General features: G+C 36.7%; 1 pseudogene across 1 annotated transcript; it reads left to right on the forward strand.

The window, feature by feature from the left end:
- Positions 1-924: 924 nt before the first annotated feature.
- Positions 925-24,192, forward strand: LOC129537010 (killer cell lectin-like receptor subfamily I member 1; annotated as a pseudogene). The gene is made up of 8 exons (XR_016037675.1): positions 925-1,078; positions 3,430-3,706; positions 7,248-7,346; positions 7,492-7,560; positions 17,045-17,196; positions 18,596-18,700; positions 19,209-19,345; positions 23,900-24,192. The product of XR_016037675.1 is annotated as a killer cell lectin-like receptor subfamily I member 1 (transcript).
- Positions 24,193-24,567: the final 375 nt, after the last annotated feature.

Here is a 24,567-nt window from a genome sequence, read left to right on the forward strand (position 1 = left end):
TGGAGGGTGGGAAGTTTTAATAAGACATTTTTTTGATATGAAACACTTAAAGATATGACAAGGACCAAGATTTTCCCATGCGAGGGCTTGGCTGAGGCAGAGTGGGGAAGTCACTTGGGGATGGGGAGAAAGCAAAACTGAGTGGCCAGGGTGTAAGTGGATGGACACTGATGAACCAGAAGACTGTGATCTATTATCACGAGTCAATATCAAGAACACCTGGAAGCACATAAACCGTGATAAGAGGAGGGGAAATGAATGTTAGAGTCATAAGTAAGTGGGAGTGACTTAGGGAAGATGGTATCAGTACTGTGATTCTTAGTCATCTGGTACAAACTAACAAGAGACACATTTGGAAATTTATCATACGTTGTCTTTTTAACCCACAAGTTGGTGACTATGAAAGTCTTTCAAATACATAGTTATTACATAGTTATTAATTATAACATGCCAAATTCTACTACACTATATTACATGTTATAATAAACACAACGTAAACTTCATGTTCTGGGTGGTGATAGCAACTACAACTAAGTAGTTACTAAGAATTATCTATTTTAATTTAGCCAATAAAGCCTAAAATATACTTTCTATTCTGACACATCTGCATACTTTTCTGTATATCCCATGGTACTCTTGTTCCATGTAACTTCTAATAAATTATGTAATTTGGCTCATATTTATTTTCCATTAAGCTTCAGCTTTAATAAAGGGATATTCTTATTAAGCAGCCATTAAATTAATAATTTTTCAGACCTTTTAAACTAAAAAGTCTGTAATTTATGATCCAGTTTTCAGAGTACCAAAAGTCATGATGTATTGAAGCAACGCTTTCACTTCTTGGTCAGCATTTTGTGGGAGAGTTAAAACTACAAATAGGCAGTTACATGAAAACTTCCTGTGTAGTTTTTCACATATATTTTGAAGAACAAAAGTTTATGTGAGTATTAGAATGCTTTTTAACCTAGAGTCTTCTCTAGAGGTTCTTATAGCAGATTATCTACTACATAACTAATTCCAACAACAATTTTACATTATTTTAAGTCTCTGATTTTTCTACAAGTTTATCTTCAAGTCAGTGAGTATGATTGTTTCCATTTATTTCCTTCTCTCAAGAAGTTAAAAATGTATGCAATGATTAGCATTAATTTGAACTAGTAACTCAGAATGTATTAAATGATAGTTTAGGAAAAAATAGATTTTGTAAAATTATGCTGCATGCTTATTTCATAAACAATGGCATGGATTATGATTCCAGCTACCTCTTTTATTTATTTTTTATTTCTTTGTCTTGAAATTTTCCTGGTTTTTTTTTTTTCATTTTTTCAACTATCTAGGCTCTTTTCTCCAGTAAATTTATTTAAAAAGCTATAATTTTCTCATTAGTTTGAATTATTGGATCAGTAGATGTTTTCATTATTTGGTTTGGTACATAACAACAAATTAATTTCCAGAGGGAAAGATTTAGATTAATCTTAAATCCGTGTAAATAAATGTCTGTTTTCTTGCACATTGTGCAACTCTACGTTATTGCATTTGACTTAAATTTAGCGATTTTATTGGTGAAAATGTGTATTATTAGTATGCTAGTTCATATTTTTTGGTTAGTGGTGAAATAAAAATCTTTTAGTGTAATTATTGGTGACAAAAAACTTTAGTAATAAAAATGACATTTCTATAATTCAACTTAATTATTTTCCTAGTCTGTGTGAGATTAGAAAGTTGTAACTATTTACTTATACTTTCTTTTAATCTTTTATTAGTTTTATCATCTCATGTTTTACATTTAATATTTTGATTTATCTGAAATTTGTATCCATATTGTAGTGAAATTAATGATTTAAGTCTATGTAGTGCTTCAGTGTAAACCAATAGTTAATCCTTCCAGTGATTATACCACTTTTAAACTTTTCTTAGACCATGCTTATTTAATTACTTTTTCTTAATTATAATGCCATTTTTCTTCCTCCTCTGGTACAAAAATGTAGTTTAATTGCACCAAATATTTGAGTAGCTACATTCTTACAATAACAATATATTATTCAATTAAATATCATTTTTGCTATCACTGAGCATAGCTTTCAGGAAACAATTTAAGGAAGTATAAACATTTTTAATTAAAAAATTGTATCCCATTTTTTTCCTGAAGTTTACTCTTAAAATAGCCATGGATGTAGAAAATATCCTATGTATAAAATTGTTTGTTTTTCAACATGTTTAAATTCTCAAAATTTCACCTTTAAATTGCTTCTATCACATGTTCTTTAATTTTCAGTAAAATGGAAAGCAATGCAAACCTGCCAAAACGGTACCTAAAAGTAATCTCTTCAAATCTATTACTTTGCTTTATGTATCAATATTTGTTACATTAAATAGTTAAAGGTGTACTAGAGTATCAATATATCAAAGTGAAATATTAACTTATCTCACAACTCACTTTATTACAAACACGTCTGCTAATAACCCTGTTTTTTGTTTTCTGTTTTCCAGCTTAACTCTTAGTAAGTATAAAGGGAAAAAAAAATCTGTGCTGTATAACTTTGGATGTTTAAAAAATTGTAAGATAAATTGCTAAAAGTAAAATTGTTTCAAAGCTTGCATACTTTTTGTTTTGTAAATATTGGTAAATAATTTTGTACTCGCAATCATTTGCTAATTCAAAAACATCTGTTATCTAGTGTTTTCACAAGTAGAAGTTATTTTATTCTTTCAATTAGCGTTTTTTATTAATGAATTTGAAGACAATCATTTTTTTTTAATTTTATATTTTACCTTTTTATTTTTTTGTTTATTTTTGGTGGTTCACTGGCATTGTCTCATTAATTTAGATGGTCCGTGTGCTTGCTTCTGCTTGTGTGTGTATGTGGATAGGTAAATATGACCTGGTTAAGTAGGAAAAAGATGCTAGACCAGCAGATTGAGAGATACATTGTTATTTTACAAATGTAAGATTTACCTAGTTCCTGAGAGAGTTTTTCCTATATTAAGAATCTTCTGAATAATGAATTATTTCACTGATATAACTTTTACATCAACTTGATTTGCGATTAAAAAGCTTTAATATTAAATTTAAATAATAAGTTCTTTGTTAATGTCCTTGTGTTTTAATCATAGTCTACACATGATTAACATTATTCATTACATAAAAAAATATTGAGAAGCAAATATATATATACTTTATCTACTCCTTTCAATAAACGATTAAAAGGGGAAATGAAATGTATAATCATATTAAAGGAAAATAAATCATTCTTCTAAATAAGGATTGCAATGTTGGGAGAGAGATTTAGTTTCTCATTTGGTCCCTTTTTTACCCTTTTAATGTTATACCTAAATGTTTACTTATACATCAGAATGAAATAATTTTTCACTGTTTGATCTGATGCAATGACCACTTAACTCTTCTCCTCACATTTGTCTATTGCATAGATACTAGAGAGAAAGATATCAAGATTGAGCTAAAGGAATCCAAGTTTTTTCAGAAAAAAAATGCTTAAGAATACGCAAAACGAAAGTATTGTAAACAAGCAAGAGGTAACCCACACAGAACTGAAATTTCCCAGATCTCAACGGAAGCAAAAAAGACCCAAAACAAATGAGAGAAATGTCATATCAAGTGAACAGCAAGCAAGATATATGGAACTGAAATCACCCAGATTTTCTCTCTTTCAGTACAGAAAATGGTTGTTTAGGAAAAAAAGTAAAGGTATAATATTACATTTTGTTATTCACTAGATCTCGGTTCCTGTATTTAAATTACTTCTCTCAAAATCTTTATTAAATTGCCACATTACACATTTATTTATCTTCAAGACTGTCCTTGATTATTTTAGGATATTACTGTGGAATTGTTTGTCTCTCTCTCTCTTTTTTTTTTTTTTTACTTTACATTATTGTATCGGTTTGCCACACTTTGACATGAATCTGCCCCGGGTGTACATGCGTTCCCCATCTTGAACACCCCTTCCACCTCCCTCCCCATCCCATCCCTCTGGTTCATCCCAGTACAAGTCCTTTTACTATGTCCATTTTCTCTAAAATAGTACTGATCCAAATTCCAACACAAGTGCATTACTTGTAAGAACTATTATATGAATTCTACTGCTGCTTCTGTGTATTACTTAAAAAATAATTATTGATGCCAATCTTCAATTCAGTTCAGTCTAACTCAGTTTCCCAACTATTTTTTGAATTTGTACTGTGCGCCTGCTCTGAACAAAATGGCATCTATAAAGGTAAAGAAGCAATAATCACTTAACTTCAAAAAACTAAGAGTCTATTAGCAGAGAGACAGACTACAGAAAGAAAAAGAATGTTTTGGAGGTAAAATTTTTTAAGACTCTACAATCATTTGGATATTGGAGGAGAAATTAGTATAAGATAGCAAGGTTCCTAACTTAAGTGACTGAGTAGTTAATCATCTTAACCACCATTAAGAAAAATATTTAATCCAGTAAAAGTCAGATCATATATGGCATTTGAATCATTTCTTAATCAGTTCAGAGGACAACATCCATAATGAAATGGGATTTGAAAGGTTGAATCTCTAGAAAGAAAATGGACATGGGCAGGAAAGACTTATGTGAGTAGGTAGGACTGCAAATAGAGATGATGTGAATGAAAAGTCTACCATAGAAAAAGGCAATATGTAAGAATTAAGCAGAGGAAGACTCAAGAAAGGTACATATGAAATGAATGTCCAGAGAGGAGAAAATAAACTATGTTTAATAAAGTGGAAGTAGAAAATCATTTCCTTGGATTTTGCAGTTGGGGTTTTTGTTTGATTATGGAGAAAAGCTTACAAGCTACAACTGAAAGTTAAGGGATCGAAAGAAGTTTAGTATAGGAATAAAAAGAGTCTGGAAAGCATCTTTACAATTTCACTGATAATAACAACATAAGAGAAATGACAATGAAAAGTGGAAAACCTGATCCAAGACAAGGAATTCCTTGTTTCAAAATATTAGATTTTGAGAGATTTGAGCCCATGTAGAGACTAATCAGACAAAGTTTATAAAAAAAGAGATGATGAAGAAAAGGGCACAAAAAGATAATTTTCTCTTAGATAATAAATGCTCTAAGGGAGACTGGGTGGCATGGAATAAATAGGATATGTAAAAGATTTTGATTTGAATCATAGAGAAATTGCTCATCTTCTGAGATAAAAAGACGATGATGACAACAGGGTTTGAATGTATGAATATACACACACACACATGTACATACAGATATGACAATGGGCAAGTTAAAGGAATTCATAGCCTCAACTATTTTGGTAAAATAAGAGAAATATCTTGGTGTTTGGATAGAGCTTCTCCGAGGCTTGATTTTTTTTTTTTAACTATCTGGAGCACTTGGGGCAGAAGTTGACCAAAATTAAGAGGACTGAATTTAGTATTTAGCTCCCTCATTGCTTAAGCTCAAAACCTGAAAGTAAAGTTTGATTCCTCACACTCAAGTAGTGTGTTCAAGCTGACCTACTTCTCTCTTGGACTGAGATTCATATGTTTTCATAGAGATTACTGAGATAGACTCTCAAAAGTCTCACATCTTCCACTTTTCAATCCTTTCCTTATGTTTCAAGCAAAATTATCATGACTTTTTTAACAAAGTTCCTACAAAATTTTCTACTGTTCATAAAGTTAAAAAAAAATAATAGTCTTATAGTCCTACAGACTCTCTCTCCATCTCCATTCCCTCTTCTACTGAGCTCCACTAGATTGTATTCAGTTCCAAACTTCCTGTCATTTAAGTGTTTTCAGAGATTGCCTCTCCAAGTTGAAGACACCCTCTCTCCATCCCCCATGTTTCTCCTACTTTAAGGAATAACGAATTTTTATTTTCCTCCCATTTTAAGTACGATGCCATTTTTTGACAGAAACATTTTCTATCATTATGCTGAAACTTGGTGCATGCCTAGTCGCTCAGTTGTGTCCGACTTTTTGTGACCCCATGGACTGCAGCCCATCAGGCTCCTCTGTCCATGGGGATTCTCCAAGCAAGTATTGCCATGGAGTGGGTTGCCATGCCCTTCTCCAGGGAATCTTCCCAACCAGGGAATCGAACCCAGGTGTCTCACATTGCAGGGGCATTCTTTACTGTCTGAGCCACAAGGGAAGCCAAAACTTGGTGAACATGCTCATATATCTTTATAAAATTTATGACAGCTATTTCTTTCTTGACAAAAAATAATAATGTATTTTGTTACTTCCCTTTTGACTGATATACTGAATGACTGATTGGCTAATAAAATAATGTTAATGTTCAATGGAATTTATAATTAATATTTTTATTTGCATGACGGTGATGAACAGGGAGGCCTGGCGTGCTATGATTCATGGGGTCGCAAAGAGTCGGACATGACTGAGCGACTGAACTGAGCTGAACTGATGCTCCCTGGTAGCTCAGCTGGTAAAGAATCCACCTGCAATGCAGTATACCCCAGTTCAATTTCTGGCTTGGAAAGTTCTCCTGGAGGAGGGATAGTCTAACCCACTTCAGTATTCTTGGGCTTCCCTGGTGGCTCAGATGGTAAAGAATCTGCCTGCAATGTGGGAGACCTGGGTTTGATCCCTGGGTTTGGAAGACCCCTTGGAGAAGGAAATGGCAGCCGACTCCAATATTCTTACCTGGAAAATTCCCATGAACAGAGGAACCTGGCAGGCTACAGTTCATGGGGTCCCAAAGAGTTAGACACAACTGACCGACTAAGCACAGAACATTATTTTCTCTATCTAGATATATTTCATTTCTGAGTTTACTTGAAGAAAGTATATTTGTGGAGTGCTCAGAGTCAATAATATAAAATCATAGGCAAAGGAGGCTCAAAGATGATGGTGGAGGTGGTTCAGGTGACATACCTGCAGCCTCAAGCAGGATAAGAAGTGAGATCAAGGAGAACCTTTTAGGGAGGAAATTTGAATATGGAAAAATTCAAGTTCCGAATGTGGCTAAGAGATGGTTTTATTCAGGATGAACACATTCAAGAATGTCAATGTATCCGTTCAGTTCCGTTCCGTTCCGTTCAGTCACTCAGTCATGTCTGACTCTTTGCGACCCCGTGGACTGTATAGTGTATGGCAAAATCAACCAATATAATATTATAAAATAATTAACCTCCAATTAAAAAAAATAAAAAATAAAAATGAATGATTTCCCTCTGAGAGTGAAACATTCTGGTGTTCAGTTTTATATTTGATGTTTTCTGGGACACGATGAAGCTTCATCATTGTTTCTGTTTCCTTTAGTGTCACACCACCGATCTACAAAGTGGCAAGTGATAGCTTGGAGTCTAGGGATCTTGTGTGTGGTCCTGATGATAACACTGCGTGTCTTGCTTGCAAACTGTAAGTAATTGAGAAAATATCTGTTCTTATTACAATCAGTATATCAGAAACATGTTTCAATGATTTGAAATCAGGACTGAATTTTTACATTGTCTTAATATTTTATCCTAAAGAGAACTAATTACTATCATGATTTTTGCCATAGTACTTTCTAGCAGAGAAGACCAAAACCAAAAAATATCAACTATTCCCACTCTATCTTCTAAAAATGGTGGTGAGTATTCTCTTTATTCAGTCTAATTTTAATATTGATTACTGGGGTTAAAGAGTTTATTTTCCTGACATCCACAAAACTTCAGTCAATCATGATAGAAAAATATCATCTTATAGTATGTTCAGTTTTTCATTAAGGAAATATTAATATAAATGTTGGGCAAAAGAAGAAAGATGATATAGGAGAATCTGAAAATACTCAAAGTGTTATGTGTGTAAGTATTGTTTGTGATTTGATTCTTAGGAGAAAAAAGGATTTAAATTATATTGAGGTGAAGGTGTGAGAAATGGGTGAAGGATGTCTAAAAGGTAGAAAGAAAACAAGTGAAAAGCCAGGGAGTTGTGTCTCTTTAGCAATTTTTCTTTCTCTCTTTCTATGATGGAGATGATTAGCATTTTTGAAATTATAAAATATATATTTTACATTAATATCTATTGTACATCCAGATTCAGTGGCCATGATATAGAAAGTTGTTTTTAGTTTTCTCTCTTTTTCACATATTGGAAGTTTACTCAAATCCTTACCAGTAAATTCATCACTTATAAAGAAAAAGATATATCTATTCCTAATTGAGTCTGTCTTTCCAGGAAGTTGGGATTTTTCCCCTCTGTTAACTATCCTTTTGGGGAAATCATTGCATTTTCATGAACAGGGTTGGATTTTCAGGAACAATGCATTTGCCAAGAAACACAGTGTCTTTCCACACACACACAAAAACAGAAGGGCAGGGCTCCTATATCAACCAAAAGCATTGCCCATGAGTATTATCCATGAATATTCCTTCTAAGCAGTTAAAAAGAAAAGAAAAATTATGACAATAATAGAGTAATTCAAGCATGACATAAAAATAATTTGTCTTAGCATTCTCCAAGAAATTGGAGACAAGCATTAATGAAAGAAGAAAAGTCAAAATATGAAAAAGATGGAAGAAAGAACTAATTTCAAGTTATATTAAAAATAAATTGAATAAAAAGGGAACACCCCAATAGATTCAAGAAACAGGAGATTAGACAGCACAGCTACTAGTTTTTATTATAATCAGTTATTGTTTTAGAAACAGTTTGACGGCTCTTAGAAAAAATAATATCTATAAATGCCAAATATTAGCCACTTATATGGCTTGTGTTTTTGCTTTCCTTTCATTCACTTGGTTTGAAAATTCAGTTCAGTTCAGTTGCTCAGTCGTGTCCAAATCTTTGTGACCCCATGGACAGCAGCACGCCAGGCCTCCCTGTCCATCACCAATTCCCAGAGTTTACTCAAACTCATGTCCACTGAGTCGGTGATGCCATCCAACCATCTCATCCTCTGTCATCCCCTTCTCCTCCTGTCCTCAATCTTTCACAGCATCTGGGTCTTTTCAAACGAGTCAGTTATTCGAATCAAGTGGCCAAAGTATTGGAGTTTCAGCTTCAACATCACTCCTTCCAATGAATCTTCAGTACTGATTTCCCTGAGGATGGACTGGTTGGAATCCTTGCAGTCCAAGGGACTCTCAAGAGTCTTCTCCAACAGCATAGTTCAAAAGCATCAATTCTTTGGTGCTCAGCTTTCTTTATACTCCAACTCTCACATCCATACAAGAGACACAGATGTATAGAACAGTCTTTGGGACTCTATGGGAGAGGGTGAGGGTGGGATGATTTGGGAGAATGGCATTGAAACACGTATGCTGTCATATGTGAAACGAATCACTAGTTCAGGGTCAATGCATGTTATAGGATGCTCGGGGCTGGCATGCGGGGATGACCCAGAGGGAGGATAAAGGGAGGAGGGAGGTGGGAGGGCAGTTCAGGAGGGGGAACTTATGTAAACCCGGGGCAAATTCATATCAATGTATGGCAAAACCAACCAATATAATATTGTAAAATAATTTGCCTCCAATAAAAAATAAATTAATTACCTAAAAAAAAATTAAAAAAAAAAGATAAGCTTAGCCTCACCTTAGCAAAGACAAAGCAAATTAAAAGCAAAAAATGCAGGAAAAAAAAAAAAAAGACTACTGGAAAAATCATAGCCTTGACTAGACAGACCTTTGCTGACAAAGTAATGTCTCTGCTTTTTACTATGCTGTCTAGGTTGGCCATAACTTTTCTTCTAAGGAGCAAGTGTCTTTTAATTTCATGGCTGCAATCACCATCTGCAGTGATTCTGGAGCCTGAAAAGATAAAGTCTCTCACTTTTTCACTGTTTCCCCATCTGTTTGCCATCAAATGATGGGACCAGATGCCATGATTTTAGTTTTCCGAATGTTGAGTTTTAAGCCAACTTCTTCACACTCCTCTTCCACATTCATCAACAGGCTCTTTAGTTCTTCACATTCTGCCATAAAGGTGGTGTCATCTGCATATCTGAGATTATTGATATTTCTCCCAACAATCTTGATTCCAGCCTGTGCTTCATCCAGCCCAGGATTTCTCATTATGTACTTTGCATATAAGTTAAATAAGGTGGGTGACAATATACAGCCTTAACAAACTCCTTTCCCTATTTGGAACCAGTCTGTTGTTTGATGTCCCATTCTAACTGTGGCTTCCTGACCTTCATGCAGATTTCTCAGGAGGCAGGTCAAGTGGTCTGGTATACCCTTCTCTTGAATTTTCCACAGCTTGTTGTGATCCACACAGTCAAAGGCTTTGGCATAGTCAATAAAGTAGAAGTAGATATTTTATGGATCTCTCTTGCTTTTTCAATGATCCAATAGATGTTGGCAATTTGATTTCTGGTTCCTCTGCCTTTTCTAAATCCTGCTTGAACATCCGGAAGTTCACAGTTCATGTACTGTTGAAGCCTGGCTTGGAGAATTTTGAGCATTACTTTACTAGCGTGTGAGATGAGTGCAATTGTGAGGTAGTTTGAGCATTTGGTGTTGCCTTTCTTTGGGACTGGAATGATAACTGACCTTTTCCAGTCCTGTGGCTGCTCCTGAGTTTTCCAAATTTGCTGGCATATTGAGTGCAACACTTTCACAGCATCATCTTTCAGGATTTGAAACAGCTCAACTGGAATGCGATCACCTCCACTAGCTTTGTTCGTAGTGATGCTTCCTAAGGCCCACTTGACTTCACATTCCACGATGTCTGGCTCTAGGTGAGTGATCAAACCATTGTGGTTATCTGGATCATGAAGATGTTTTTTGTATAGTTCTTCTGTGTATTCTTGCCACCTCTTCCTAATATATTCTGCTTCTGTTAGGCCCATACCATTTCTGTGCTTTATCATGCCCATCTTTGCATGAAATGTTCCCTTGGTATCTCTAATTTTCTTGAAGAGATCTCTAGTCTTCCCCATTTTATTGTTTTCCTCTATTTCTTTCCATTGATCACTGAGGAAGGCTGTCTTATCTCTCCTTGCTATTCTTTGGAACTCTGCATTCAAATGGGTATATTTTTCCTTTTCTCTTTTTCTCTTCATTTTCTCAATAATGACAGAATGATCTCCATTCATTTCCAAGGCAAGCCATTCAATATCACAGTAATCCAAGCCTACACCCCGACCAGTAATGCTGAAGAAGCTGAATTTGAACATCTCTATGAAGACCTACAAGACCCTCTAGACCTAACACCAAAAAAAAAAAAAAGATTTCCTTTTCATTATAGGGGACTGGAACGCAGAAGTAGGAAGTTAAGAAATACCTGGATTAGTAGGCAAATTTGGCCTTGGAGTACAGAATGAAACAGAGCAAAGACTAATAGAGTTTTGCCAAGAGAACTTGCTGGTCATAGCAAACACCCTCTTCCAACAGCACAAGAAATGACTCTACACATAGACATCACAGGATGGTCAATTCCTAAATCAGAATGATTATGTTCTTTGCAACCAAAGTTTGAGAAGCTCTATACAGTCAGTCAAAACAAGATCGTGAGGTGACTGTGGCTCAGATCATGATCTCCTTATTGCCAAATTCAGGCTTCAGTTGAAAGTAGGGAAAAACACTAGACCATTTGGGTATGACCTAAATCAAATCCCTTATGACTATACAGTGGAATTGAGAAATAGATTCAGGGGATTAGATCTGATAGACAGAGTGCCTGAAGAACTATGGTTGAAGGTTTGTGACATTGTATAGGAAGACCATTCCCAAGAAAAATAAATGCAAAAAGTTGCCTGAGGAGGCCTTACAAATAGTTGTGAAAAGAAGAGAAGCAAAAGGCAAAGGAGACAAGGAAAGTTATACCTATTTGAATGCAGAGTTTGAAAATTAAAAGCAATCAAATAAAAATAATTAAGGAAATGCAAATTATGACCCCAATGGGTTACCATTACACAACCACCAAAATGGATAGAACTTCAAAAGATTGACAGTAACAAGCTTTAGAAAGGATGTGGAGTTAACTGTACAGGCACAAATCCCCAATAAGTCTACTCTTAGACATTTATAAAAGAGAAATGAAGACATATGTCCACATAAGACATGTGAAAAAGTATTTCTAGATACTTTTCTTATAACTAAGAATTATCAACAATCCAAATGTAAATAACCAGATGAATGAACTGCCAAATTTTGGGTTAGTCATAGAATGGACTGTTCAGAAGGAATGAAATCCTTATACTCACAGCCTGAGTAAACCCCAGAAACACTATGCTAAGGAAGGTAAGATGCAAAAGAATTGATACTGAATGATTCTGCTTATATGAATTGTTAAAATGATAATCTGTATTAAATAATTTGCAGTTATGTACATCAGATCCCAGGTTGCTTGGGTGAAGTCACAGTGTGGGTCATTAGTTGAAAAGTGACAGGAGTTAGCATTGATGGGATGGAAATAGTCTAAATTTTAGTTGGGGAGGAAGTTACGGAAGTATATTCATTTTTCAAAACTCATCAAATTACATACTTCAAAACAGTTTATTTTATTGTGTGTAAATTATAACTCAAGTTGACTTAAAAATAGCATGTGCCTGTGTACTAAGTTGCTTCAGTCGTGTCCGACTATTTGTGACACTATGGACTTAGCCCACCAGGCTCCTCTATCCATGGGATTCTGCAGGCAAGAAAACTCCAGTGGGTTACTGTGCCCTTCTCTAGGGTATCTTCCTGACCCAGGGATCAGGCACTGCAGGCAGATTATTATTATTACTAGGGTAACCATCCTGGGAAGCCCTAGTGATTCCTTTGCTATTACATAATGCCTTTCTTTGGGGTTTCCCAGGTAGCTCAGTGGTAAAGAATCTGCCTGCCAATGCAGGAGATGCAAGTTCGATCCCTAGGTTGGGAAAATCCAGTGCAGGAAGAAATGGCAACCCACTCTAGTATTCTTGCCTGGGAAATCTGATGGACAGAGGAGACTGGCAAGTGGGATACAACTGAACATGCAGGCACAACGCCTTTCTTTGTCATCATGGTTTTGCCTTAAAGTCCGTTTTGTCTGATAGAAGTATTGCTTTCCCCGTATTCTTATTGTTTATATTTGTATTTTTTGAAATATCTTTTTCCACTCCTTCATTTTCAGTTTGTGTCTTTCACCCTGAAATGAGTCTCTTGTAGGTAGCATGTCATAGTTTCTTGTTTTGTTGTTTTTGTTTTTAATCCAATATGCTTACTTTTGATCAGAGCATTTAGTTCACTGACATTTAAGTAATATTCATCCAGGTAGCTCAAATGGTAAAGAATCAGCCTGCAATGAGGAGACCTGGGTTTGATCCCTGGGTTGAGAAGATCCCCTGGAGGAGAAAATGGCAACCCACTCCAGTTTTCATGCATGGAGTATCTCCATGGACAGAGGAACCTGTAAGGCTATAGTCCATGGGCTCACAAAGAGTCAGACATGACTGAATGACTAAGCACGTTGATAGATATGTACTTATAACCATTTACATCTTTGTTTTCTGGTGGTTGTAGTTCTTTTATGTTCATTTCTTCTCTTATTTCTCCTTTTGTGGTTTGCTGATTTTCTTTTTTAGTATACCTGATTTATACTCTTTTTAGTTTTTGTGAATCTGTTGTATGTTTTGGATCTTTGGTTACCATGGAGTTCAAGTATGTTAACTCACAGTTATATCTACTTGCTTTAAAAGAACAGGTACTCAAGTTCAAACACATTATAAAAGATATATATTTTTATATTTACCTCTCCCACATTTTGATGTCCTATTTTATAGCTTCATGATTATCCTTTCACTGTTTCCTGTAGTTACAATCACTTTTGCATTTTTAAAATTCTTTTTTAATCTACATTCTGACTTAAGTGATCTTAGATTCTTTTATATATTTGATTTTCCTATTGTGATTTTTCCTCTCCTAGAGGTTCTTGTTTCTTTTCTATTTAGAAACTGCCCTTCAATATTTCTTTTTGTATAGGTTTAGTATAGCTGATTCTTTTGGTCTTTGCTGTTGGAGAAATTCATTATCTCTCTTTCTAGTCTAAATGATCATTTTGTTGGGTAGAGTATCCTGGGTTTCAAGTTTTTTTCCCTTTCTGGACTTTGAATATATGTTGCTACTTCCTTCTCATTCACTATTGGTAAATTACTGCAGAGCAATCACTTGACAGCCTTATGGGAGTCCCCTTGTAACTACCTCTTTGTATTTTTCTTCATGCCTTTAGAATCCTTTCTTTCAACTTTTGCATTTTAATTTGATATTTCTTGATCATGTGTTTGGGTTGTGTGTGTTTGGGACCCTCTGCACTTCCCACACACAGAGAGAAATTTTCAGCCATAACTTCTTCAAAACATTTTTGATCCCCTTCTCTCTCTCTTCTTCTGGAAGCCCTATTTTGTGTGGGTTGGCATGCTTTATATTACCCTATAAATCTCATATATTGCTTTTGTTTTGCTTTGTTGCTGCTGCTGCTAAGTCACTTCAGTCGTGTCCGACTCTGTGTGACCCCATAGACGGCAGCCCACCAGGCTCCCCCATCCCTGGGATTCTCCAGGCAAGAACACTGGAGTGGGTTGCCATTTCCTTCTCCAATGTGTGACAGTGAAAAGTGAAAGTGAAGTCACTCGGTCATGTCTGACTTGTAGTGACCCCATGGACTGCAGCCCACCAGGCTCCTCCATCCATGGGATTTTCTAGGCAAGAGTACTGGAGTGGCTTGCCATTGCCTTCTCCGTTGTTTGTCCTTATATCTGCTGTTCTGATTGAGTTATTTCCATTTTTTCTATGTTCTGGGTCATTTATTCATTCTTTGTGTCATTTAGTTAGTTATTCATTGCTTCTAGATTGCTTTTTATCTCAGTAATTGAGTTATCTACTTTTGATTGGTTCTTCTATATAGTTTCTAGTTCCTTTTTATAGTGATCTACATTTCTATTGATAACCTTTCTTAAGTCAGTATTTTTACTACCACCTTCTTGAACTCAGGGTCTGGTGAGTTCTGTTTTATTATTTGTTCTTTCAGGGGATTTCTCTCATTCTTTTAATTGAGACTACCTTCTTTGTCGTTTCTTTTTATTGAAATTTCTCTGACTATATTGAATTTAGGAGAAACAGTTGTATATTGTGGTCTTGAAGGCGGGTTTTCATGTGGGAGCAATCCTGCAAAGACTGTGTTTGTCCAGTGTCTTTGGTGTGAGGGCTGCTTTTGATATGGAAGCCAGCTACTTCTATCCTCAGGGTATACTGGCCACTATCACTTTGCTAGGGTATGTGACTGACATTAGCGGTGTGTGGCGGGACCCCATCTCTACTCAGTGGCTGTTGCTGTCTGTCAGGTGCTGGATCTGCTCCCAGTTGCTAGAGTAAAAACCCTGAGGGGCAGACTCGATCAGCCTCCATTGCCCTTGAGTGCATACCCTGACACAAAGTGGGGTGCTTGATGAAGCATGTGACCCATGCACTTACAGAAGACCTATGCATGACCTATGGAGGTGTCCATGGCTCCACTCAGAAGCAGCCTGTGCTTGCATCTCTTCCCCTGTTGTGATAATCCCAGATCTAGTGTAAGGCTGTAGTGTGGAGAATGCTGAGGCTAGGGGTGAGGGCACTGTGGCTGCAGGAAGTGAGTTGGCTGTGCTGCTATCGAAGATCTGGGCTGTCTCTATGGCATTCTTCTCCCAGGCCCTGTCTGCCACAGATCCAGCTCTGCACTGAGGTATGAAGTGGGCGGAGCAGGGGTGCTCTCAACTGGGAGAGGAACCGCTGAGTGCTCCTGAGGGTGCTGAGAATGGCTGTCACTGCCCTCACCTGAAACACACCTCAGGCTCATCCAGGTTGCCTCTGTGTAGTTACATCAAGTCCTCTCTCAGTACCTGTCTACCGAGACAGCATGAAGCCACTGAACACTCCTGCAGTGCTGCCCTGCAGGTTTGCAGACAATGGCTAGCCTCATCCCATCCAGGTCCCTCTCTAGGCCTCCCAGTCTGTCCTTGCAGAGTCTTTTCCCAGGGCCTGTTTGGCTGGATGCCACACTCACTTGGAGTGAGCAGGACTGGGGTGATCACCTCTTTGTGTTGAAATGTGTGGGAACGCAGCAGTCACCAATGCAAGACTCTCCCCACCCTGACTGTTAGCCAACCAGCACATACACTGTCCTCATAAGTAGAGTCTAGGCTTTTAGAGCCCTCTTTCTGTCCCTGGAGTTTCCCCATCAGGCAATAGGGCTTGTCTCCTCCACACAGGATCCAGGACTGGGATGCCCAGACTATGGCTTTTTCTGCTTATTCCACAGGGTGAGGGTTCCTCTCATCCCTTTCAGATCCCTCACAGGGGTGCAAGGTCCTGAACTGATGCCGTTTTTTCCCCATCCTACCAGGTTACAGTTTTCTTGCCATTTTAGTTGTATGGGAGTTCTTCTGCCAGTTTCCAGTTAGTTTTTTATGAAAATTGCTCCATATGTAGATGTGTTTTTGATGTGTTTGTGTGGGTAGATGAATTTCATGTCCTGCTTCTCTATCATCTTATTCTCCCTCAAGTATATGTTTTTGATGATTTTTAAAAGATTATTAAATATGCAAATTATATGTTTATTAAATAGTTGAAGTATAAGTTTTAAAATTTTTCTTGCTGAATTTTATTCTGTATATTTAAAATCATTAATAAGAAACATTTTTTGACAAAAGGGAATAACTTATTAGTTACTTTCTGTGTTTGTATGTTTATATGTTGTTTAGCCTCTTATTTTATTTTTAATATTTATTTGGCTGCTCCAGGTTTTAGTTGCAGTATGTGGGATGAAACCCAGGCCCCCTGAATTGGGAGCAAGGAGTATTAGCCACTGGACCACCAGAGAAGTCCCTGGCCTTTTAGATATGCGTGTATACCTTTAATCACATCAAACAATCTTATAATATTATTTGGAATACATTTTCCTTATAGGTAAAATTTGATAGCAAATTTTAAGTAGAAAATTCAATACATGAGCTAAATATTATTGTTGGCTATGGTTTGTATAAAATTTGCCCAGGAATGTTACAAAAAATGCTCGTTTTGCTTTCTACCTAATATTCATCTGTATAACAAACACAAAGGTATAGGAATTGTGTTAGTAGTAATGATTCATAGTACAGAGTACACATTAAATGTGTTTATGTTTTCTAGAATGTTCCTGTGACCTTTGTTCCACTCACTGGATTGGATTTGAAAATAGTTATTACCATCTTTCCAGTAAAGCCAGAACCTGGGTGGAAAGCCACGCTGCCTGTGCAGAGCTGAATTCCCACCTTCTAAAGACTGATAATAAGGAAGAGCTGGTAGGATAGACACTTCTGTTTTTGTTGTTGGTGGTGTTATACTGTAACCATATTTGGTTTGAAAGCATTAGTGGTTGACACCATAATTTGGGAAAACTGGAGATCCTCAAAAGTATATGATATTTTCTTTCTTTGACTCAATTTTCTTAGGGAGAGATTAGAGAAACTCTACTTTTGGAATGTTTAATGCTAGAAGATGGTCTTGGTCCCTGTCTCCTGTACAATGTCACGAACTTCCGTCCATAGTTCATCAGGCACTCTATCTATCAGATCTAGTCCCTTAAATCTATTTCTCACTTCCATAGTATAATCATAAGGGATTTGATTTAGGTCATATCTGAATGGTCTAGTGGATTTAACTTATATGCAGAGTACATCACGAGGAACACTGGGCTGGAAGAAGCACAAGCTGGAATCAAGATTGCTGGGAGAAATATCGATAACCTCAGATATGCAGATGACACCACCCTTATGGCAGAAAGTGAAGAGGAACTAAAAAGCCTCTTGATGAAAGTGAAAGAGGAGAGTGAAAAGGTTGACTTGAAGCTCAACATTCAGAAAACAAAGATCATGGCATCTGGTCCCATCACTTCATGGGAAATAGATGGGAAAACAGTGGAAACAGTGTCAGACTTTATTTTTTTGGGCTCCAAAATCACTGTGGATGCTGATTGCAGCCATGAAATTAAAAGATGCTTACTCCTTGAAAGGAAAGTTATGACCAACCTAGACAGCATATTAAAAAGCAGAGACATTACTTTGCCAACACAGGTTCATCTAGTCAAGGCTATGGTTTTTCCAGTGGTCATGTATGGATGTGAGAGTTGGACTGTGAAGAAAGCTGATCACCGAAGAATTGATGCTTTTGAACTGTTGTGCTGGAGAAGACTCTTGAGAGTCCCTTGGACTGCAAGGAGATCCAACCAGTGCTTTCTGAAGGAGATCAATCCTGGGTGTTCATTGGAGGGACTGATGCTAAAGCTGAAACTGCAATACTTTGGCCACCTCATGCGATGAGTTGACTCACTGGAAAAGACTCTGATGCTGGGAAGGATTGGGGGCAGGAGGAGAAGGGGACGGCAGAGAATGAGATGGCTGGATGGCATCACCGACTCTATGGACATGAGTTTGAGTGAACTCCGGGAGTTGGTGATGGACAGGGAGGCCTGGCATGCTGTGATTCATGGGGTCGCAAAGAGTCGGACACGACTGAGCGACTGAACTGAACTGAATGCTAGAAGAAAATCACATTAACAAATGAGATACCTTGAGAAAATAAAAATCTTTTTAACACTAAGTAAACGTATGCAAGCCCTTGGGAGAACTTTAACAAATAACCTTTGAAAGGAGTGAATTATAATATGCATACTTTTCTGGTTTATGATTTTTTTCCTAATAGGAAATTTTAACACTGCTAGAAGCAAAAGGATGGATAGGTCTTCAAATCAATGAAACCAGTGAATCCTGGGTTATGGGAAGATGGCACCACAGTAAATAAAAGCCTGTAAGTACAGTATTTTGATAACTGAACTTTTCTGTGTATGTAGGGATGTGTGCATGTTATGTGTGTCGGGCACAGAAAAATCAGCCAAGGAAAAGGAGGTTATTATGCTTTTTGAAAACCATCCTGTGAGATTTAATTTGGGGAAAATTGCCAGTTCTTTCTAAAAAAATTTCACCGTTAGGGCCTTTACATTTTTAACTTTACTGGAATAAGGAGAAATTTGTGCATAGTTTTAGGCAAGCTTATAAATCGATAGACTTCTGTCGTATTTTTATTATTTGTCATTTGGCTTATAATTCTACTTAAACAGGATAGGATTAGGTATTGTCTAATGTTTTCTGTTAAGCTTTAATATTTTGTAATTAAAGACTATTAATCTTCAGTTTTGTTCTTGTTTTGATTTGTTTAGTTTGTTCTTTTACTGTTCCTCGTTTTGTTTTTGCTGATTTTAAACTTGCGAGTTGGCATTTGTAGATTCCACACCTTGCTTTTACAATTCTTTTTGCAGATTAGAAATCCTGCAAGTGGATCATGAGAGTTGTGCGTATATTGAAGGAAATTATGTTTATACTGCGTACTGTTCATCTGGGAAACCTTACATCTGTGAGCTTACCATATAGCAGCTGAATTTTGCTAATACATATTGTTAGTGACTTTTAATTAATTAAAAAGTACAAAATATGTTGTTGCTTTTATAAAATGTTATAAATCATTACTAAAATTTTTTTAACTGCACACAGAATGCTTTAGCTAAAATTTTGAATTTTAAATGTATTCGAAGTGAGGAAAATTTATCACCCAAATTCCTTGGGAGTAAGTATTTTCCCTATGAGAACTCATATTAATATCTTTTTATTTAATAAAGTTAGAAAGCACTTTTTATGAACTAAAAATTTTGTAAAAATTAGGGATATAGAAATAAGGGCTTCTATATCAGTTAGGGTTCTGGCATGAAATAGACATCATTTAAGATTGTTCAAGAGGTTTACAGTGATGAGGACACTCACCATATTGGTGAGGTATAATGGAAAAAAACAAGAAATAACAAGATTTATAGACCGCTCCTGGAGGGCAAGTCTTGGGGGCAAGCCAGGGTGCTTGTGTTCAAGCACACTCCTTAAGAGCGGAGTCCAGGCTTCCTACAGTCTTTCCATCCGTCCCAGTAGTTCTATCATTAGCCACAGGTGCTTGTTTCCCCCACAAAAGACTCCAGGACTGTCACACCCAATCTGTGGCCTGACCCATTCAATCCCAAGAGTGGATGTCCATCAGTATAATCTCTCTTTCCTCTGAGTCCCCTCCGAGGGGCACCAGTCCTGACCCAATCACTTCTCTTCCCTTCCTACCTGATTACTTGTGTATCTTTCTTACAGTTTGGTTGTACAGGAGTCCTTTTGCCAGTTTCCAGTTAGGTTTCAGTGAGAATTGTTACACATGTGGATGTATTTTTGACACATTCATGAGAGGGCAGGTGAACTTTATGGCCTCTTACTCCGCCATCTTAATCTGAAAAGTGTTAGTCACTCAGTTTTGTCTGACTCTTTGCAACCTCAAGGACTCTAGTTCACCAGGCTCCTCTGTCCATGGGATTCTCCAGTCAAGAATACTGGAGTGGGTTGCCATTCCCCTCTCCAGGTCTTGATCTGAACCTCCTCTGTTTACTTGGAATATAGCATGCCTCCCTTTTGATCTATAAAATTTCTGCTGAAAAGGCAAATAATAATGTTATGAGAGTTCTCTTGTATATAACCAGTTGCTTTTCTCTTGCTGCATTTCGTATTCTCTCTTTACTTTTAATTTTAGCCACTATCATTATAATGTGTTTTTTGGTGAACCCCTCTGAGTTTCTATTGTTTTGGACCTTCTGTATTCCTGGACAGGGATATTTGCTCCCTTTTCCAGGTTAGGGAAGCTTTATGCTATTATTTCTTCAAATGAGTTCTCTGCCCCTTTCTATCTCCCATTTCCTTCTAGGTCTCTCTGATGAAATTGTTTGTGTACTTGATATTGTCCCATATATGTGTCTTAAACTGTCCTCAATTTTTAAAATTCTTTTTTCTTTATTCTGTTCAAGTCAAGCGATTTCCACCATTCTCTACAAGTTTGCGCATATGTTCATCTAGCTCATCTAATCTGTTGCTGAGTCCCCCATGTGTATTTTAAAATTTTAATTATTGAAATCTCCAGCTCTGTGTTTCTTCTGATATTTTCTAACTCTTTGCTAAAATCTGTGCTCACCCACTCTTCTCCCGAGTTCACTGAGCATCTCCATGATCATTTCCTTGAATTCTGTCAGATAGATCAGTTACCTTCACTTTGTTTACTTCTTTTTCTGTGATTTTACCTTGTTCCTTCATTTGAAACATCCTGTCTCCGTCATTCTCTCTGATTCTCTATATTTGTTTCTCAGTGTTAGGTAGTTTGGTCATGTTTCTGGTTCTTGGAGCAGTGACCTTACGTAGATGTCTTATGGGGCCCAACAGTAGACTTCTCTGGTTACAGAGCCATGTGCTCTAGGGGTGACTCTGGGATGCATAGGCCAACTAACTACCATGGAGACACTGATAGAAGTGGTTTGTCCCTGTCTTGTTGGTTATGTTTGCAGAAAACATTTTTCCATGTTGTCATATTTTTTTTCACTTTTCCAATAGTATCTTTTTGATAGGCACAAAGACTTTATTTCCCAGATTTACTGAGATATAATCAACATATAACATTAAGTCAAACATTTTGATTTGATAGATTTATATACTGCAGAATGACTGCCATCATTGCACTGACTGGTAAGTCTGTCCTATCACAGAGGTACCTTTCTTTTTCATGATAAAAACTTTCGAGATCTATTTTATTAGCAACTTCCAAGATTATACTACAATATTATTACTTTATTCATCATGCTGTACATTAGATCTCAAAAACTGGTTAATCTTACCACTGAAAGTTCATTCAGTTCAGTTCAGTCACTCTTTGGACCCCATGGACTGCAGCACGCCAGTCTTCCCTGTCCATTGCCAGCTCCTGAAGCCTGCTCAAACTCATGTCCATTGAGTCAGTGATGCCATCCAACCATCTCATCCTGTTATTCCCTTCTCTTCCTGTCTTCAATCTTTCCCAGCATCAGGGTCTTTTCCAATGAGTCAGTTCTTCGCATCAATTGGCCAAAGTATTGGACTTTCAGCTTCAGCCTCAGTCCTTCCAATTAATATTCAGGACTGATTTCCTTTAGAATGGACTGGTTGGATCTCCTTGCAGCTCAAGGGACTCTCAAGAGTCTTCTCCAACACTGCAGTTCAAAACCATTAATTCTAGGCTTTCAGTTTTCTTTATAGTCCAGCTCTCACATCCATTCAAGACTACTGGAAAAACCGTAGCTTTGACTAGATGGACCTTTGTTGACAAAGTAATGTCTCTGCTTTTTAATATGCTATCTAGGTTTGTCATAGCTCTTCTTCCAAGGAGCAAGCGTCTTTTAATTTCATGGCTGCAGTCACCATCTGCGGTGATTTTGGAGCACTAGAAAATAAAGTCTGTCATGGTTTCTACTGTTTCCCCATCTATTTGCCATGAAGTGATGGGACTGAATGCCATGATTTTAGTTTTCTAAATGTTGAGTTTTAAGCCAACTTTTTCACTTTCTTCTTTCACGTTCATCAAGAGGCTCTTTAGTTCTTCACTTTCTGCCATAAGGGTGGTGTCATCTGTGTCAGTCAGTCAGTTCAGTCGCTCAGTCATGTCTGACTCTTTGCAACCCCGTGAACCAAGCATGCCAGGCCTTCCTGTCCATCACCAACTCCCAGAGTTCACCCAAACCCATGTCCATTGTGTCGGTGATGCCATCCAACTATCTCATCCTCTGTCGTCCCCTTCTCCTCCTGCCCTCAATCTTCCCCAGTGTCAGGGTCTTTTCAGATGAGTCAGCTTTCCACATCAGGTGGCCATGAAGTGATGGGACTGGATGCCATGATCTTAGTTTTCTGAATGTTGAGCTTTAAGCCAACTTTTTTGCTCTCCTTTTTCACTTTCATCAAGAGGCTCTTTAGTTCTTCTTCACTTTCTGCCATAGGGTGGTGTTATCTGCATATCTGAGGTTATTGATCTTTCTCCCAGCAATCTTGATTCCAGTTTGTGCTTCCTCCAGCTCAGCGTTTCTCATTATGTACTCTGCATATAAGCTAAATAAGCAGGGTGACAATATACAGCCTTGACGTACTTTTCCTATTCGGAACCAGTCTGTTGTTTCACATCTTGTTCTGACTGTTGCTTCCTGACCTGCATACAGGTTTCTTAAGAGGCAGGTCATCTGTGTATCTGAGGTTAATGATTTTTCTCCCAGCAATCTTGATTCCAGCTTGTGCTTCATCCAGCCCAACATTTCATTACCTTTGACTAATATCTCCCTACCTCACACCAGGTCACTGGTAACCATCACTTCTCTGTTTCTCAGAATTTGACTTCTCCAGATTCCACACATATTTGATATCATATAATATTTGTCTATGTCTGTCTGACTTATTTCAATATCAAACTGTCTAATGTTGCTTTCAGAATATGTAGTTTTGTATTTACCAGGCCAAATTCTCTTACCATTCTTCAACTTTTGAAGTAAAATGCCCATTCTTGGCTCTTTGCCCTACTATACAATTTTTAGAAATACCTGGTTTAGTTCTTGAAAACAATTAATAATTGTATGTTTATTTTAGTTATACTAAATGTTTATAACACTTTGGGCAGAGTTTGCCTGTTTGTAAGTAAATATTTCAGTGAATAGGTAAAATACTTCACCATTAATTTAGGTCTTATTCAGTAATTTTCAATAAAACTTCATAATTCTTTACATAGTAATTGTGTTTATCTTTTGCTAGATTTATCCTAGGTATTTAATTTTTTCCTTAATATAAATCACATCATTTTTTAAATTTATATTGGAAGTGAAACACTCATATAGAAAATAGAACAGACAATTAATGTATAACTTGTCTAATTTCCACAAAATAAATATACCTATTTTGGGATACATTGTGCTGCCCCCAGAATATATTTTGAAGTGTTAACTCCCTATTTCCAAATGTGACCTCATTTGGAAATAGATCTTGGTATGTGACCTAGTTAAAGCTGGTTCTTTCTTTAGAGATAAGCCTAGAAAATTGTGCTCAGGTGTCAGCTCTGCTCACAACCTTATTTTGAACTTCTATCTTCCAGAACTGTGAAAAACAAAATCTGTTTTTCCAAGATATTCAAGTCGTGCTGCTTTGTTACAGAAGCCCTGGGAAACAAATACTACATTGATGTAACTAGCGTGCAGATAATTGAATAATATTCCAAGCACCTGAGAAATGCCTCTTGGACATTGTCTCCAGGAATAGTTCCTCATCTTCACAACAGCTATCCATTCCACATCACTATTCCTTTTGGGAATAAATCCCCACTACAGTACATTTTGTCCTAATTTATAATAGCAGAGATTAGATTTACCTGGTTTCAAACTGTTTGAATAAATGGACCTTTACAGAATAAACTGTTTTGTGTCATATTTTCCCTCAAAATTGAATGTGATATTAATCCACAATGACATGAACAGACAGTTTAAATAAAAGAGATACCATAAAGAGATATTCAGCCTCAGAAAGAAAACAAAAATGTAAATTTAAATAATTCAAGATAATCCTTTCTGTTGGTGAAGGTTTTATTGGTAAGATATCTCTTACATCCTTAAACTAAGATGAACTATTATCTTGACCTTTTGTTAAAAATAAATAGCTAGGTTGTAGTTCTTACCCTATATTGTTTTCAAAAGGAATAGCAAGTAATTTGTAAAGATATAATAGAAGTAAGATTTATTTCATTCTGCTATACTGGCAATGTTTTGA

Source organism: Moschus berezovskii, chromosome 6 (assembly GCF_049115385.1).
Source record: "Moschus berezovskii isolate FMDL1 chromosome 6, NW_MosBer_1.0, whole genome shotgun sequence".
NCBI lineage: Eukaryota > Metazoa > Chordata > Mammalia > Artiodactyla > Moschidae > Moschus > Moschus berezovskii.